This window comes from Sceloporus occidentalis, unplaced genomic scaffold (genome assembly GCF_023333645.1).
Source record: "Sceloporus occidentalis isolate IW3139 unplaced genomic scaffold, rSceOcc1.0.p SCAF_321, whole genome shotgun sequence".
NCBI classification, from domain to species: Eukaryota; Metazoa; Chordata; class Lepidosauria; order Squamata; family Phrynosomatidae; genus Sceloporus; species Sceloporus occidentalis.
This window is the reverse complement of record NW_028317301.1, coordinates 328,014-348,794: the sequence shown is the minus strand read 5'-3', so window position 1 is coordinate 348,794 and position 20,781 is coordinate 328,014.

The window sequence follows — 20,781 nt, the reverse complement described above, 5'->3', positions numbered from 1 at the left end:
ATTGTATATACATTTGTTATAAGTAGCCTATATTGTTGGCTACTGTCCTGATTTGGATGGAACCGTCTTGACCAGTTTTGGTTTTCGATGGACCGCTGGTCCCTATGCATGCTTAATGCTCAATGTTAAATGGACAACCAAGTGGAAGAGCAGTGAGACAACTTGAGCATTAAAATTAGTTAGATCCATAACACAAACAACAACAAAAGAGTAATGCTGATAACTCATTCATTTTATAACTTCTGTAATGAAGATATCTACAAAATTCAACGTTAAGTGGTTGGCTCGCCATTTTTTCCCCCTTGAATTATTGTGATTTTATTAAAAATAAGATTACTGGTTTTGCTGACGAAGTGACAAGCTTGTCTCGGAATAGTGAAATAATTCAGAAACTCCTGAATATTATGTCAATTATTTCTGTGTACCTTCTGGTCATTACCTGGATACCGCGGAGAGGCTATTATCTGGGTTCCTTGACACAGCTTCGACATAGAGTTGACAGGTACGTATTTCAGAAGAACGACTAAGAGCCTAGAAATGCTTCTACATGACTTAAAATTCCATAATTAAAGAGCTTTGATCCAGATCTTTATAAAATATATATATCCTGTTAAAAAAAAAAAGACATAATTATAACCAAACAATATAAGAAATAAACCAGATCCATGGATAATGCTCTGCATACGTCATAGAAATTGTATATTAAGAAAAACGTATTCATGCAGAACAAAAGAAGAGTTTTTAATCAGAATTATTATAAAAAAACTCCCACAATGACCAGTCTAACGAGAGCATGTAGCACCATAATAACGTTGGGTTTTTTTGCGATAAGTGCATTTTTAGGCATTCTACACCTTCTCATGGTCTGGCTTTCCTCGGGACACAAAATCTTTAAATTATAGAGATTTTAGTTGAGAAGCAGGCAGGCATAGCAATTAAAAGAAAAACATCTACATGCCCCGCTATGTTTCAAATCTCAAAAGAGGGGCAGTTTTGATTGATTATGGTTATGGCTGGAGTTACAACAAAGCGTGGAGCTTTACAGATCATTTTTATGCAATTTTGTGTGCAATGATTAACCCCTTCCGTACCCGTGACGTACCTGGTACTTCCTGGTTGGGTGTCACCCACAGACCGGGACGTACCAGGTACGTCATCGATGATGCACGATCCAGCGGCGCTATGGACGCTGGGATCGCGAGGGGCGGCGGCTACTGACCGCTGGGTGTCCCCAGCGATCCGTAGCAGCCACTCCCCCTCAATTTTAAACGAATCACGAGGCAGTTTGTTTATTAACTCTTTAAAATATATTATTATATACTTCTTTACGTAGTTATAGGGGGTCCTGGAATCACAATATTAAAGGTTTCTTGCCAGAATTTAAATGGACATAAAAGGTACAGAATGGTTGAGTGATATCCAGATTTATTTGGTTAATTAAATGCTAATTAGAGCAGCCATTAAACCCTGGCAAGAACGAGACCTTCGAGGGCCAAAAAAAGACAGTCATGTTTTTGTTATTTCCTCCTTTCTATTGAGTTGATTTTTCTTGATAATAAGGATATTTCTCCCTTTCACCGTCGTATTTTGTATTCTGTTGTTGTCCCTTTTTCTAGTTATTACATTTTTTTTATTCTGAACGCTACACTGCGTTTTACTAATTGACAAAGCAGAAATCGGGTCGCAGTCACCGAAATCTGACTTTCGCTTTTGTCTTCCTTGTGAGATACATTTTAAGATATTCTATTTAGTTCCGATTTTTTTTTTTCCCATCCTTTTCACTAAAAGTTCAGCCGTACATTTAGTTTTTATGGTCAATTCAGTGCCCAATCTATGCAAATGTTCCCAGTGATCGCGCACGGGGGGATAAACCCGCCGGTTAGCTTCTAAATCTGTTCTAGCAACCATTCCCAGTACCCTAAGCCAAGTTTCGACAATCAATGGCTGGGAAACAATGTAACTGCTGTTTAAAGACCTTTCGGAAAATGACATCGATTTTAGGTGAATTCCTGGTAAAGTGTGTTTATTTGTAAAGAGATACAGTCCGTAGGATCGCAAGTCTCTTGATTTGGCTGAGACATTCACAACAGATTGATCTTTTTTTTTTTTTCCCCTCACCGGCTGCCCTGGCCGACATCCTTAACCCTTTAATGACAAAGCCTGTACATGCACTGGCTCAAAATGCATTGTTTTCAATGGGTTTAGGGACCGCCCCTTGTCCTTAAGGGGTTAAAAACTGCTATTTTACAGTGAAAGAAGCATTTTGCATGTTGGTGCACAGTGCCATCATGTAACGGGTTGTGACATCATGGGTTCATAAGCTCATATAGGTATATTGTTCTTTTTTTTCTCATCTCCATTATTATTTATTTTCCAATGTTGGCCGATTCGAGACAACAAAGTTGCCTGCACATCAGTTGTTATAAAAAGACGAACGCCTACACATCCATCCAAAACATAAATAATTTATATGTAACCCACATGCAGCCTTTGTAGCGGCAGAAAAATGCTCAAAAATAAAAAAAAGAGCGATGGTGTTTTTGTGCCTTCTTGAGCTATAACTATTTTTACTGCATCTTGTCCCGTTTTGAGGAGCCAGTTGGTTAGCGAAAGCAAAGAGACTTCAGTTTTATTAGAAAGGAAGGGTAATCAATTTCTGCAGCCCGAATCTCTTGGTGACTGCACATATCTCTGTCTCAAAGAAGATCGTTTGGGGTTTCTTTAATCCTGTTTCGCTTTGCTTGCCAGACCTGTTCAGCTCTTGCAGTAATCGGCGCTAAATAAAATAATACACATCGCTTTTATTTTAAGTAAAATAACACACTTTTTCATCAATTCATTTATTTTACAGGGAGGTTTTTAACAATAGAATATTTACTGTCGCCTGTTTTTAGCAGAAATGTACAAAAAAAACAAGAGGTCGTCCTCGAAGAGCGAAGATTTCGTGCACAGCAAAGGAAGAGATTCTTTACAAGGTACAGAATCCACCGCCCGAGAGGAGGAGGTTCTATCAGATACACCGGACGCCTTCAAAAAAGGTAAAAGCAGAACATACAGGGGTATAAATGACAGAATAAACATTAATATTTTAGAGCTTCTCTATCCGAGGAGAAATCTGATTGTCCTTTTAGAGTTAGGAAGGAATCCACCATCCCCCCCCCATTGGTAAAACTCAAAAAAAAGCTTAATAAGAGAATTTAGTCTGCTTGTTTCTCCTGCTAGGAAGAATCAAACCTCAATCAGTCGTTGGTCTCGTCTTAGATTCAGGAGCCATATGCCTATCCTACCCAAAGATCTAACAGTCTCCACTGACTCATCATGTTATCCAAAGTGTTTCTATGTGAAATCACTTGGTTCGAGCCACTGAAGCTTAATCCCACACATTTGGACCCTACTGCTAGGGCAGAACGCATTTGGAATAACTCTTTATAAAAAGATGAGAACTTAGACTTACTAGAACCAGGATTGGTCATTCTTGGCCATTCTAGGACAACGATTGAAAGATGTTCGAGAGATAAAAATTCCCAACATCGGAGGGATCAGCTCAATGGACTCCAACTCTATTCCCATGGGTCTAGGATATCGAGTTGGACACAATTGATCATGGTGGGGGAAAAAATACTAGAACAATATTAAACCTATTTAGAGGAACCAAAGTTTTGATGGACCAAGTCTTCCTTCTATCTCTAGCCAACTGTTGGCTCTACATCAGCAATACTATTAAACCAAAATAATTTGTGTTCAGCCTACGTAATAAAGAATGCAAAGGTTAAACTTACTGATCATAATATATTAAGATCTATATCTCCAACAGAAGTTGTAAATGACCACTTCAAAAATACAAATTGAATCAATATTTTAATCAAAATCATTGACGTTGCAGGTTGATCGCTTAACTGCAATGTGGATTTATTTCTGTTCAGTGAATGGAGTGGCATTTGTACAATTCATATTTTTTGGCCAAGAATAAATGTTGGGTAATGATTTCCAGTTTAATCTACTAATTTATATCTATTACTATTTTCTCTGTTAAGTTCCATGAATTTTAATTTATTCGTTAACATTTTTGTTTTGTTGTACGAAATGTCTCGAGGTTTATAGGAATAGGATAATTACCGTCCATATTCAAATGTTCTTCGCTTCTCTTGTGGGACTAGGCTGCTTCAAGACACAACCTGTTTACCTATACAATTGCTCTTTTGTGTAGCACAATGTATAGATGAAGTACCATTTTACACACGAGGTAGAAGTTGGGTTTTTAGATAGGAAGTCCATTTAAAACTAGATTTGGTCCAAGTTGGCCATGCGTCACTCTAGCCAAGAAAACCCTCAAAATCCTTCTTTCCTGAAAATAAGTCAGTTTGTTCAAAGAATTTTGTGATTACTTCTGGTTTGGCAATATTGTGATATTTTGCTAGAGCAGCATTGAGTATAGGGTAGGATAAGCTTTTAGGAACTTAGAGGAACCTTCTTCAGATAATAAACCTCTGAGGTCTTCAAAGCTTCTAGAACTCCATATTTACAACGATTTTGATGATGTTTATATTTTTACTAGAGCAAGGGTCACTGGATAAGATATAGGAGTAAGATATAGCATTGAATAATTGTTTAGGAACTTAGAGACCTGCTGAGGTCTTCAAGGCTTTTAGAACCCTACAACCCTACATAATCAGTCCACGAAAAGGTATCACAAGTTGCTTGTTTTCCAACGTTATTTTCTACAGGTCTCAGATTCCACAAGATACAAATGTTTCTTACTTCAAAACCCAATAGCACCGATTAAAAAACGTCTTGTATAAACTGTAGGTAGTTTTAATAACGGAATTAAGCTAAAAGCTGTGACGGTTAACGATGCTCTTATACACACATGTACTTAGGGTTTGTTTTCTTCATGCTTCCTACGGAATAAATTGCCATCATTTCACTTTCCGCGTGTATAATTACAGAGCACCATTTATGAAAAGTACATTGAATCTAAACAGAAGTGCATTTTAGTCGCCTATAATTATATACACTCTACGTATAGAAACGTAGAGATACCATAAAGAAAAACTATTCAGTGTTTATTTAGCATATAAAACACAAAAAATGATATGCCGTTAACATTTGTGATTCACAAAAGGTCCCAGCGCCGTAAAACCGAAGACGTTTACAAATCATAAAAATTACATTGTTTCCGTCGCAGAATAATTGTTTCAATAGAGGATTCCGATGTAACTTTTGGAACAGTAGCTATTTTTAAACCAATCATTTTGCAATCTTTGACCGACGAACATGTATATGAGGACCATTTGCATATACTTTACTGAGAGAGTGGTAAATAAGTGGAAAGGCCTTCCAGCAGAAGTGGTAGAGGCTAATACAGCGAGGGGATTTAAACATGCATGGGATAGGCATACGGCTCCTGAATCTAAGACGAGACCAAGTCGTTAATGTAATTGATACCATATTTACTATCCGGAGGTCCTCTTCCTTCCGCTTGAGCCAATCAGCTTCCATAAAGTTTAGGAATAAATAAACAAAAATAATTAACCTCTTCACGACAAAGCCTGTGCATGTACTGGATCACAATGCATTGTGCTTAATGGGTTAAGATGCCTGTTTCCTGCGATCTGCATAAAAGTGGGTATATTGTATATGTATATTATATAGATGGCTATATATATAGTCTAATGATCTAATTCTATACTATTGCCTTATTCCAATATATTTTTTAATATATTTTTAATTATTTTTTTTTTTTGGTAATATTGCCTTTTTTTAGCACCATTCCATTTGTTTGCTCAATTTATTTGAACTCTGAAAAAAAGAGAATTTTGGAAACCTGACAGATCCCCATTAAACCTCTGGCTTTATTTTTCCAAAATGATGTCCTGGGGTAAAAACCACTTACGACGCAGCGCTTACCGGAAAACTGGCCAAGTAGCCAATATGTTACAAGTTCTTATTAACCCATCCTTCTTAGAAACACATTTTTTTTTTCTATTTCAGAGGCTACGCGTTTCGCCATCTCAAATAAATACGTATTTACGGTCATAATGTGAAATTTAAATCCGTTTGAGGAATCTCCTATGAATAACGCTGACTTCCGTTATATATATTTATGCAAATCTAAAATATGAAAAGTTACGGTGAGCTGAATCATCCCATAAAGCTTTTATTCATTTTTTTTTTTAAATGCAGTTTTCTTTATTTTCTTCCCTAATAATCTTCAATCTAAATTTTTTTTATCAAAAGATAATATTATTTTCATGCCCGTTCTCTGACTATTTAAAAATTTAAATTAATTGTTCGGAATGAAAAAAAAAAGGTTCTTTCACTCTGGCTTTGAATTTGTAATTAATAGATACAGGGAAGAATAATGTTATCGTTGGTTTAGTGTACGGCAGAAGAATATTTTTAAAATATACTTCCCTGGATCGGTACCAGCAGTCTCCATTTTGTCAACCCAGTCCCAACATTCTAGATTGTTTTCAAAGTCAAGCTGGGGCATTACATAATCATGACATAATATTATGATGACCTATCAGGCATCACTTGGTAGCAATCCTTGGTTAAATAATATTTTACACTATATTTACTTTAAACCTCTTGAACACTTTAAAAATATTAAAAGTATTAAAAAATTTCCAACAGTTTGACGTCCAGGTTAAAAAAAATTATAAAAACTTTAAAAAATATTCTATTATATTTTTTAGTATGTTTATGGAGCTGCTACTTTAGAATAATAGCAAATTATATTTTATTTCACCAAGGCATGCAAATAATGAGGATTTCTGACTAAATGCAACAGCTATTATTTTGTACAAGGAAAAAAACAGTATTTCTATATCCGTAGCTTTTCAAGGTTTTTCAGCCTCCGTATTCTTGTGAAAATAAAGTCGCTTTGGTTCGCCACGTGATTTCCTTTCAATCTCACACAATCAGCTCTGGGAATCGTTAATGGGAAGATGAGATTAGACGATGAACGTGATTACTTTTTTTTGTATGATACGATGACATACTGCGTGAAAAAAATTAAATGTTGTGTTACAAAGAATACAAAAAAAAACACTGTAAGGTGCAAAATGTGCTATTCCTGTTAGAAATGTTATTTTGTGAATGTTAATATTGGGTACCATACAGTAAAGTAGTTTAGTATCCCAAAAATGAAATGTCTGTATGATACTCTTCTATCATATTGGTCAGTTGGCTCATTGCAATAACTTTTTACTGGTTCGTCCCTTTTATATGTTTTTCTTATGGTTATCCTTTTATTTGCTTTTTTAGATGTCAACAAGTTGACCTGGCGGTAGATAAGAACCATTCGGCCCATCTAGTCTGCCCATTTTGATGGAACGGTGCTTACCAATAGCAGGTGAGAACGTTCCTTGGATGGCCCTCTGGAGCTCTCCTTGGTTTCGTTCTTATAGGAGGCTTGAAGGGGCATGGAAAGGATAATGGAGCCGGGCCGCCACACACAAACGCGACCTTAAACCCAAAACGTGTTATAGCCATGATAGTAGCCATGAACAAACATAGTTTGCCCGCCTAGAGATTAAATACACAACGTCCAGTAACCAGCTATGATTTCCACCGAGTGAGACCCAGAGAGTTAGCTGTCAGTACCTGGGAAGGTTGCTTAAAATGTAACCAATCGTCTTTGTTAGTTTAGTCTGGTTGCCTCTGATTGGATAAATAGTTGGCTCCTTTAAAGACAGACATATTTAATAGAATATGTTTTTGTAGAACGCGTAAAAGTCGACTGTAAGACAGTAGATATCCATGAACTGAAATAAATCAGGCAAAAAGTTCTAATTTATGGCAAAATCTTGAGTTATACAAACAACTCAGCTGAAGGTAAAATTATACAGTGCAATTCATTCTTTGCAACCCTGCAAATGCAGCCAGTATTTAATTGTTTCATAAACTCTGCAACGTGCTAATTAGAACTCTAAAATTTGAATTTTCACATTTTTTTTTTAAGTTTTATATTTTTTATTTTAATGATCACTGCTTACATTTTTTTTTGCTTTATTTTTTATATTACCGCTTTATAAAAAAGCTTTATGTATAAAAAAAATAATAATAAAATAATATACCAGAGTAATTTTTTTAGTACCCGCTGGACTGTATGAAAAGAGAAAAAAAAAAGAAAATGAAAAATTAACGAGAAAGAGAGAATATTCACCAGGAAGTCAAGTGAAACATTTATCAGTGTTCTAAAGGAATTTGATAAGCTTAACAAGTACAAGAAACCTCGTTTAATAACCCTTTATTTTAAATTACAAGGGAAGAAAAATAGAGGAATAATACACAGTGTGATCAATACAAGTCATTAAAAAAAATAGACATGAAATCAGAAGCTCTGGAATTATTTTTTTTTTTCGACTTTGATTTAAATCAAAGATCTGTCAGCTTGATAAGCTGAGATTTTACTTCACCTAACTCAATTACCCTTTTTTTTAAAGGGAAAAGAGAAAAAATATATAAATATAATTGACTTTTGCTATAAAATGAAGTGTGCTAATTATCTGAATCGACCTGATATGCAGGATTTTCATATAATTTACCGAGCGTGGCATTTTCATTACATAATGACAGAATATTTCAACTCAATTTTATCAAAGGTCTCAAACTGGGTTAGTTATGCAAAAAAGAGATAAGTTAGCTGTAAATTAATTATTTTTTTAAGAAGGCCTCTTGATAAAATAGAATAGAATTTGATGACAGATAAGAGCCATTCTTATCTAAAGACATGTTCTGTAAATAATAATAATAATTTAAATATTTATTATAGTAATAATTAAATATTATATTAATATTTTAATATTTAAAATGTAAATAATTAACATTTAAAAAACCAATTAATTTGATCTTGTAAGTAAAAATAATTATTTACCATATTTTATTAAAATGTGTGCTCTGTTCCAAGGAAAAAAATTTTTTTTTATTAAAAAAAAGGTATTTTGTAAAAAAAAAAAATTTTTAAATCCTTTCAATAATAGAAATGCATTAGTACTTTCCAGCAACTGTTTAATATGAATACAACGTAATACAATGCCATTTTAACCGCGCAAGTTGAAAAAAAAAAATAAGGCTTCATGCCTGTTCCCTGACTTGGAGTAATAATCACAACAGGGACTCTGAAATCGGTCTTAAATTGCGATCTTTACAAAAACTGGATAACCTAGCAAAAGGCAAATAATTTGAAGCAGTGAGTTAGGCTTGAATAACCTCATTGGCAACGAGGCTATGAGTTGGGGGGGTGGAATATAATATTAAAACAATAATGCAGTCTGTCCCCGCCATCGCTAGGTTTAAAAGGGTAGTACATTTTTTTTTTTAAAATATACATTTTTTACGGCTGCTTTGAAAACTTTTGGCTGGGATTTCCTCCTGCGGAAAAAAAATTTCTGATTTATTCCGAGCCACCTCAAACTCATAAGTTTAAAACTCATAAGCAACTGAAAATTGGACCAATAATTGCCTGGGTCATAGATTTATTTTAAGGGAGCACTAATGGAATATGAGCTATCACCCTGAAATCACAAACGCGGGGCGGCTGCTGTAATGTTCCCAAAAGACTATACTTTCTTATCTTCAAAGAATAGACAATTGTATCGAAATATTCCGACGTCTGACATCTCGTAAGCTTTGATTTGGTGAAGACCAAAAAAAAATAAAAATCTAAATGAATAAAAAATGGGCTGCTTATGCTTGTATAAATAGTTTTAGATTTCATGCTTTACATGACTGTAACGCGTATTCATGCTGATGAAAGCTTTTGAGACACAAAATACTGTAATGGCTGAAAGTTCTGTGGCATTGAAAATAGCATTTTCTGGCTTTTTAAAAAAAAAACAAAAAAAAACCTCTCTTTCCAATTTGCTTTCTCGCCTTGGCCGCATATCTTCAGCTACTCGCGGTAAAAAGGAGAGCTGAACGTCCGTTCTATCTAGCAAGGGCATGGAATTACCAGATAGAGAGGCCTTTGACCCGCGCGATGACGCACAAAAAATGTCAACATTGTTTCCTTTGATCCCCCCCCCCCCACAACCGACCCAATGCTGGAGAGGCTCGTCAACCTCGTGGGCTGGTGTCCACCGGTGGTCCGTGGCCCTAAGTGACAAAATCATTATTTTTTTAATAAATGAGAAGGAGACCAATGCATATCTAACCCAGTTCTATTTTGCTTCAGTAGACGGCGGTCAACTGTAGTCTTATTGGATTTCAAATTAGTCAGTAATGTATGTTAATTGAATAATGCCAAAATTACGCACTGTGAGCCGAAGGCGATTACGAGGCATTACATCAATTGGCGAAGCTTTATTGATGCGAAATAAAGTCGATAAACTTGTTAGAAAAGTTTTTAAAAAAAACTCCAAGTCCCTAGTTTGTGTTTCATGGCAACTACATACGCTTCGGAAGACATTGTAAATTAGGAACCAAATCGGTTCCTATTTTTTAATGCTTTAAATATGTTTTTCAGATATTTTTTTTCAAATATTTTTTGAAGCATATACCATTTTATTGAGATATATATATATATATATATATATATATATATATATATACATACATAGGAACCCCTGGGTATATGGTAAAGGATTATTGTTATTATTATTATTGAAACAATATAATATTATTACATTTAATAATATTATTTTTTATTTCCTAGATCATAAAAAAAAGTACCACATTTATCTTTTTTTTTCCCTCTTATAAGATCTAGAATGTAAAATGAGCATAGTTTCCCTAGAAATCTTCCAATATTTCCCTTTCGATAATTACCTAACCCAGCATAGCCCAAGCTCATTAGATGAAGTCTCCTCTTTGTTGGACCCACTTAACGAGACACTAGTGGTTTGCGGCATACGTCTAAAACACATAAAAACTATAAAAAGCTAACACATTTCTTAATTTCTGGCCCCGAGGGGTAATAAGCATTTCACACGAATCCATACGTTAATATAAGCAGAAAGGGATGTTTTATTGCACGCCAAAACTACACATGAATATAACAATAATAATAAATATTAATAATAATAAGTGGTGCTACCATATTAGTTTCCCCAGGAACTTTCTAAATGCGCTGACCCATATAGGATTCCAAATATTAACCCTTTAATAGTCCACAAATGGTTGCAGCCAAATGGTTCTAGTAACAGTCCTTAGGAAAACCATGACCATTTTAGTTGGTGCATATCTAAATATACACTATATGGACAAAAGTATTGGGACACCTGGTCATTACACCAACAGGGACTTTGATGACATCACATGCTAACTACATAGACATTAATATAAAACTGGTCCCCCCTTGCAGCTATAACGGCTTCCCCTCTTCTGGGTAGGCTTTCCACAAGATTTTGGGCGGTTTCTGTGGGAATGTTAGCCCGTTCATCCAGTAGAGCGTCTGTGAGGTCCGGCGCTGATGTTGGACGAGACGACCGGCTTACAATCTCCATTCTACTTCATCCCCGAGGTGTTCGATGGGGTTGAGGTCGGGGCTCTGTGCGGCCGGTCAAGTTCTTCCAACCCAAACTCATCCAGCCATGTCTTTATGGAGCTTTCTTTGTGCTCCGGAGTGCAGTCATGGTGGAATAGAAAAGGTTCTTCCCCAAATATGACAGCTTTCTCAGAACATTTCCCCTTACGTTCCCTGTTATTGATGATGACAGTATCCCAACATACATCAGGCTTAGACTTTCCTGATTGGCTGTTCATTTAAAATCTATTTAAGGCTTTGTTACATATTTCAAAACTCAGGAAACAGGAAATGATGTCAAATATTAGGTTAAATTACAAGTTCTGTAGCATGTAGGTCGAACTCTTTAATAATGCTAAGTTATACATATATACACCGTTAAAATGTTTAACACATTATGTGCTCTGTTGATTAATGTCACATTCATTATTAATGCAAGTCATTGCACGCAACACAAATACATACAAATAATTTATTCTAATATTTCATTATTTTCAGGAAAAAAACACAATATTAGATTTTTTGGTTTATTACCTAGATCCTACTGCGTCGTCCCTATCATTTCCATCTGCTGGTATTAAATTTACATTGTAGCACTTCCTTTTTTTTATTTTGTGCCGTTAAACATTTTTACCGGGGTAATTCCAACTAGTGGATTTTGCTTATATAGTCATTTTGTGCCATAGATACATTTTCACTCAGCTCAGCCATTTTAAACTGTATCATTTTTTATGCTCCATTTGAGTTGTATCTTTATATTCGTTTGATTGTGGTAATAAAAGCTTTTATATATATGCAAGCGGCAGTATCACCCCTGATAAGAGATATATTAACTGCTGGTCTACAGTAGGCGAGTGGGAGTGGCCAACCCAACTGCAACCCATCCCCCCAACTTTCCATATATGGCATTTTATTATTCTTAAAGGGGAAGGCCTCCCCGTAAGTAGAAGTAAGTTTTCACTGATTATTACAATAGTATGGCATAAAGTAATAAAGTGTTTAACATTATTTTAGGTCATTTCCAGCCAAGGGAAAAATCGAATTACATTTGGAGTCATGAAGGATTTTTTTTTATTTTTTTTTACTACTTTCTACCAATGTTGGATACAAATCCCAATGAGTGTTTTTTGTTTTTTTCTTCTAGATCAACAAAAATGGGTAATTATTGGGGTGGAATTTTCTGAAACTAGATGGGGCCGAACAGGGGCCGATCTGCCAGCAGGCTCTATGTTTCCATTGCCTCACTGCCTGTAAATCATATTACTGAATAGTGGGTTGTATTTTCACCCTCATTAAAAGTATAATTCATTTTACTAAATTACTGCAGCCTTTCGTTTTAAAGCCTCTCACCTTTCGCCTGTCTAATTGCTTCTCTGTTTGGGTGATTAATGGAAGCATTTTGTTGCGAAATCAAATCTTTTTTGTTCTGCTTTGTTTAGGTTTCTGCGGATGGGGAATTGATTTATCAGGCGACGGTATTTGGAGTTGTTTTGGAAAAGTCATATAAATTGTTTATGATACAGTTAGCTGAATTTTACATATCTTTAGAACGAAAGGAAATTGATCAGCTTTCAGCCTGAGAAATGAAAGTACGCCAGCCGATTGCGTTTGCCAGTCTCTGGAGATGATCAGCGGATAAATCATGTGGCTGCTTAGCGAGATACTTCATGTCTAGTAAATTAGCCTTATAATAAAGGGTTCTTGCAGTATAGTGTTCAATGGTGTGATATGGGGCTGGAGTAAGCATAAGAACCTGATGACACCATAGCAGCTGTTGGGTGTTTGGAATGCTTACATAGAAATAAATAAACATTCTGGAAACACACGGATCTCTCTCCTCATTCTCTTTGTTTTTGGAGAAGAAGGTTTTCTGTCTTACAAAAAAGAGACAATTAAAGTGCAAGGGCAAGTGTCATAGAGACAGAGAAGACAATGGTGTCACATGAGGCTGGAGTAAGCATAAGAACCTGATGACATCATAGCAGCTGTAAGAAGTTTGGAATGTTTACATAGAAATACATAAACATTCTGGAACCACACTGATCTCTCCCCTTGTCCTCTTTGTTTTTGGAGAAGAAGGCTTTCGGTCTAAAAAAAAAAAAAAAAAAAAGAGAATTAAAGTGCGAGGCAAGTGTCATAGACAGAGAACACAATGCTGTCATATGAGCCTCATAAGAACCTGATGACATCATAGCACTTGCAGGAAGTTTGGAATGTTTACATATAAACAAAGCATGTGAACTTCCCTAGGTTTTCAAAATAAAGTATGCCTTTTAGGAGCAAACATCTACAGATCCTTCATACTCACTTCATAGTAGAGCATCCTAGACCTGGTTCTAAGCAGCCCTTCCTCATTAGCAATAGTCGAGAACCCTTCATGGCCCACAAGTATTATGAAAAACCTTATAGATTGACACAGGTCAACAAAAATCCATTAAAATAATTAAATATTTCACATCGTAAATAAACATTTAGTAGGTAGCTGAGCTCCAGCCTTTTGCGATCACCTTAAATCTTTCCAAATTTCGGATCACCCGCAAGAAACGTTGAATTTATGAAGCATTACCGTTTTCTTTCCTGACTCTTTGTGAACATCCAAAAAAACCTACGTTCAAGGGCAGAAAGATACTTGAGATTTTATTTCATTGAGTGGCGAGCTGTACCCTAAAGCAGATGGATGTCTTCAATTATGATGACTCTACGGTAAGCATATTCAAGATATAAACACTTAAGAGAGCCATACCAGTTAGCAATAGCCCAAACAACCTTCGCGTCTGTGGCGGAAGTGTAATATTTACCCAACTCTTTACAGTTTTAGCAGAACTATTATTCAAAAAAATAAAAAATAAAAAAAATAAAAAGTTTCACTCAATTTAGCAAAGCAATATAGCTTTGGAGTTTAAGTATATTTATTTTATTTTTTTATGAATTTCTGTATTATGTCTGTCAAGGCTGAGAGGCTGACGGTAACGGATTCTATAAAACAGCTATATCTTGGGAAAATCCAAATAATAATACATTTGTATACATTTTCTAAATTGAATAACAATTTACGGTACAAGCGAATTGCAGAACGCAGCATGCAAGCAAATTGCTTCACAAAATGACAGGCGTATAAAAATACTATTTGTTACAAGCGATCTGAAAATGTTACAGAGAAGAAAAAAAAACATACAGGTCAGATTCTTCACGGCAATTAAGAAATATTGATTAGGTTGATTCCTGGAATCTCTTGTACACATACATTATTTTAAATTAAATATTCAGTGCTCAGGGGCATATGTCAAATACACAGTATGTGGTTTACTTTTTTTGGCAACATTTTTTTCTATTTACTTATTTATTTATTTATTAATTAAACCATTCTGGTATAAATTTGGCTTTTACTGAGATTTTTTTAAAAGAAATTGTAGAAAATAAAAAAAAAAGAAAGTTTGAAAAAAAAATTTTTTATGTGTTAACATTAAATAACAAGTTCTGAAGAATGTAAAATATTTCTTTATTAAATAAGTGACTATAACTATAATGAGAATGAGTAATCACACTGGAACAATAAAATAAGATCATTTTTATTTCAGTTGTCAGTTGATAGAGCGCTTTAAAAAAAAATCTGTTGATGGCATTAAATACGACCGTGTCATTTATACAGAAGGTTAAATCAATCGTAAATCTCACTTAAAACCTCAATTCTGATGGCTTTATAGATTAAAAAAATTATATTTATTAGCTAAAACATTTTGGAAATGCTATGGGTATTAAATTACATATTAATATATCATTATATTATATTAAATTATTAAATTATATTAAATTATTATTATATTTTATATTATATTAAGATATAAAATAATGCTATATTAATATATTACACATTAATATATAATTATATTATATTAAATTATTATTATATTATATTTTATATTATATTAATATATAAAATAACACTATATTAATATATAACACATTAATATATCATTATATTATATATTAATAGTCCGATATTGGCGAGTCCATTTATTTCCTATGTCATTTTTTTTTTTCTTCCCCTCTTTCTTTTTGTAAACCAAGTATTTACTTTTTTGAAAAGACAATGTATTAAAAAAACAACCAAACAGATCCATTGTATAAATATATATATATTTTTTTTAAATTAAATTAAACCATAATATATTAGCTCGGTGTCAACACCTACCATGTAATAACATCTAAGATCTCGGCAGAACTGTTAAGCTACTTTGTTAGTATAAAATACTCTGGAAACCGAGGTTTTTTTCAGTTTAGTAAAGATATTTCCTAGGAAATAGTATCCATTATGGGTAAATTATTAGGGCCTATAAAAGCCAAGCTAAGTGTGATACATTTGTAAATGAACAAGGTAAGTTTAATTCCCCGGGAGGGCGGCCATTTTTTTTATTTTTTTTTAGCTTAAGGTTATATTAAATCAGTAAATAGGCTTCCAGAACAGTAATACACTTGTGACGATAACTACACGCTTTTATAGTTTCCCTGCAAGTGCCGGGTTATTTTATAACACTAATCATCGTGGCAACAAAGTATTTCCAAGTAAGAAATCTTTTGAGATTTTCCTCCAAGTGTTATGTTTCAGAGCACGGCATTATTACTGACACAAACACACCGCAATTCACACTCGTCCCGCGTAAAGGCAGGTAGAATTACTGCGCTCTATACATATTTATATATTAATATTCTATCAGACTGGAGTTTGCAGTCTTCCGATAACAGGATTTAAGAACCATCTAGTCTGCCTGTTTCTCCTGCTGTAAAGACTCAAACCTTAACCAGTCGTTGGTCTCGTCTTAGATTCCCCTCACTGTATTACCCTCTACCACTTCTGCTGGGAGGCTGTTCTGCGTATCTACCACCCTCTCAGTAGAGTAAACTAATATTGTTGTATTGAGAGAGAAAAGATGCCATCCCCATTCATTTATAGTCCTTTTTAATGGGTTGGGGCTCATATAGTTGGATGTAGAGTCGCATAAGAATCGGCTGAAGCCATCCTGGTAACATCAAGTAAGCGGTCGGCAGCTTCCTGCGTGGGCCGACGGGAAGTTTCCAAGTGGAATCATGGGAAGTTAAGGAAATGTTGTACTAAACGCTTTTCGTGAAGGCATACTGGGGAAAATAAAAGTATAAACAAAATAACAAATTATTAGATGGCTTTCACTTCTGGAGTCAATGGAGATTCTCGGTGGGCTACATCATCTTTAAGGTATTGTCCAAGTGGCATCTACTTCGTGTATGATAAACATGTTCATATGTAATGCTATTCAAGTATTGTTACATTTCTTTGATCGGCATCCGACATTAACAAAGCAAGACATTCTACCATTTGCAAGTCTGATTGACATGCAAATGATCTTATTAAAGTTAATGGAATGTTAACGGAACGTTCATTCCATATTCATGTCACTTTGTCAAGGTTAAGTTTGAAAATGGAACCCTACTGTTAGATAATCGTGCCAACGGATCCCTAGAGTGGTGTGAAAGGATAGCTTTACCTGGTCTGATCTTTGTCAAAAGAATGATTAGAATCTATAATAGAAGTACAGAAGATCCATTAAATAGGAAAACCTTGGCTATACTTATCCTTACGCCAAGTGTTTTTTAAATAGTTAATTTTAGGCATGGGCAAAAAGTGAGATTTTTCATTCCCAATATCTATTTTTCCCTTTTATTCCTTGATTTCATTCATTCGCTCACTAAGCTCCAAACCACTTTGAATAGGTATATGGATCCTGAAGCTCAGTCGAGACCAAAAAAGAAATTGGCAGACCACGTGGGGCCGATCTGGCAAATGAGGCGACTGAAACCAGACAAAATATGTGTAAAGAAAGGAGGAAGAAAACTTCTTATGTCTTATGAACCCCTGAAACTTTTTTTTGTTCTTTAATTTGTACAAATACCATTCTAAATTGTAGGCTGGAAATCACGCCAAACTCGTGTCATTTGGCCTGCAGATGTCTGGAACGCTGTACATCTTGGCAGTTTTTAAATGAATATTTACTGAAATAGGATATTACCATACAAAATGCATATCGATTAACTTAGTTATTAACCTTTAGTCTGTTTGTCAGCAAAATGCTTAATACAAGAAAATAAAATGTTTATTTACTTTAGATTTTGTGCAACTTCCCAAACTGTTGAAACTTTGATGATAAAACAGGAAAAGGGATTAATGATAGCAAGGTGTTCTAGTTCTCTCCTACAACAGAGATAACATGTTCTAGTACTCAACAGAGATAACATGTTCTAGTACTCAACAGAGATAACATGTTCTAGTACTCTCCAACAACAGAGATAACATGTTCTAGTTCTCTCCTACAACAGAGATAACATGTTCTAGTTCTCTCCTACAATGGAGATAACATGTTCTAGTACTCAACAGAGATAACATGTTCTAGTACTCTCCTACAACAGAGATAACATGTTCTAGTACTCTCCTACAACAGAGATAACATGTTCTAGTACTCTCCTACAAAAGAGATAACATGTTCTAGTTCTCTCCTACAACGGAGATAACATGTTCTAGTACTCAACAGAGATAACATGTTCTAGTACTCTCCTACAACCGAGATAACATGTTCTAGTACTCTCCTACAACACAGATAACATGTTCTAGTACTCTCCTAGAATCTATCTATCTATCTATCTATCATAAAAGATATACTCAAAGAGTAAGGTACTTATGTTTGTGAATGCAGTTTGTCTTAATACCGTTTTCACTGCACTGATGGAGTCGCACGGAGACAACTCGCTGACCTGCAGCACATGCATGAAATATACAAGCATCCCGTTCATTTTCCACGCATTAACTAAAACACCTTTTAATTAAAGCAATTTACTATGCAGAAAGCATCCACTTAAAAAATTATTTTGTTAGCCGAAATGTAAATAATGCAGATTGCTTATTATTAAGAACATTCGCATTCCGTCTGCATCCTGATGAGCAAAAAAGGGCTAGATTATTGGGACGGAGAGTCACTCTGAATAAGCAAACATTGGACGTAATTACATATTTATTTGTCTGTTGCGCTTGAATGCCGCTTTCTCTTATTTAACCATTTAGTTTAGCTTAAATACCGGTAACTCTTAAAAATATTGGCTGGTAATAATGTATCTTTAATTTATACAAAAATTCCACGACGAAATTTTGATGACAATCTTGGAATTTTTATGATACATTTTCATGTTAAATAGCTTTAAAGAAGCAATATTTTAAGTCACCAGAACCGGTTGTCTTCTTCTCAAGGATAGAAGCCACCCAATGGACAGGAGAAAACAAGCAACTCCTTCGACAACATTTTGACTTGAATATTTAGGTTTATTATGCATACAGGTTAATGTATATAATGTATGGTATCCGTTTCTTATCTATATCAGCGAGAAGCCATCTGCTATGGCGTACCCTGATGAGCATTGCTGCTATGGTTCAACTGGAAAGATCAGAAGGTCTCTCAGCCCCCAACATTCTGGTGTAGAACATTGGGATGCGACGTTGATCTGTCGTTCCATGCAAACCAGCAGAGGCACAAACCCCGTAGACTTTTTTTTTAATCATAATATAAATATGTATTACATTTGATATAAAAAAAAATATCTTCCGGGCTGCATTTGTCGTATCCCCCCACCACCACCCCCGATCTATATCACTCATACCAAATGCTAATATGCACTTAGAACCCCATATAAAGCTCCAGTGGTTGGAACAATTTTATTTATACTTGATTTCAGCAGTATATTCATGACATAAAAAGCAATCTTGACTTTCCTGGTACTTTCACTTAACGTTTAATGTAGCGTGACAGTGATATAATCTGTAGAATGTCACCGCATCTAATATCAAGTTCATCATTACACCTTGCCTGCTTTGCCCTCGCGAAATTGATTTTGCCATGCATGCACGTGAGTTTAATTGTTAGTTTAAACATTCAATATAGGATGAGAACAAATAATTTTTTCGTCAATTACTTAATATAATAATTTTAAGATATCATTGCTAACTATTGAAATAGAGTAGAATATTTATGAGGAGAAAAGACCCCCCCCCCCATCTTCAATGGTGGAACTAGATGCCTGAACGCAATTTGGAAGTGAGGAAGAAGTGGAAATAAAGGTAAGTAGGGACTCACTTCTTGTAAACTTTAGAGACCCAATCAGCTTTCAGGAAAGGACGTCATGGAGTAGTGTAAGAAGGAAAAAATTGAAGCAGCCAAGCAGTGGGAGGAATGTGGTCCCATTGAAGTCAACGAGAACACTTTCCGTTCATGGCGGTCTCATTAGACCCTCTCACTTAGCAAACCAGGTCTGGAGCTCACTGGTTGGTGAGAATATCTTGCGTCAGAAGATACGTCTGTCCAAACTCATCTCCGGCACATCAAATAGCTACTGGTAGGTTAAGGGGCAAATTCTTATGGGGGGGGGTTCAGAACATCTCAGCTTCTCGTATGCATTAAAGTGCTTATGATACTTGGAGCGTCCCTTTCCTTCTCAGTTGGAGTCCTTCTCACCACACTGGACATCTTGAGATCAAACATCCACCTCAATGCCTCTGACTATAAACCTACCCTCAGACAGCTGATGTGGCCCTGTGGGTCATAATTACAGAACTAGTTAGAAGAGAAGCTGATTTAATATGGAGTTATGCCAAGTACGTTAAAAACAGAGGGGGTAATGAACTGCGAAGAAATTTCATTTTCATTGTCAGAAATTATTTCATCTCCTTTTAATATGATATAACTAAAACCAAGAATGACTTTTTAGTTTAGTCTCTCGGATTAATAAAAATCGGTATGACTATTTTAGCTCATAAAAAAAGCTGTATAATTTAAGCCTAATCAGCAATATGTTTTTTTTTTAACCCCCCTATAATTGTGAATTTCCATTTCCACAAACTAAGGAGAAGTTTTTCTTTATGTGGAAAATGTTATTTTGACATTCTATTGCTAATTAGAACTTTTTGCGCTCCAGACATCACATTTTATTTAGATTGTATGTTTATTGCCTCTGTATACTGCGGGGGGGGGGGATTTCCAATGACTTATAAAAGAAGAAATGTATTATCTTTAAAACTATCCATCATCCAATGCATGTGTAAATCTTATCTTTCCATTATCTGATTTAGACAGACCACAAATCCTTAATTAACGATGATGATGATGAGTAGTAGTAGTAGTAGTAGTGGTAGTAGTGGTAATAGTAGTGATAGTAGAAGTAGTGGTAGTAGTGGTAGTGGTAGTAGTAGTAGTAGTAGTGATAGTAGTGATAGTAGAAGTAGTGGTAGTAGTGGTAGT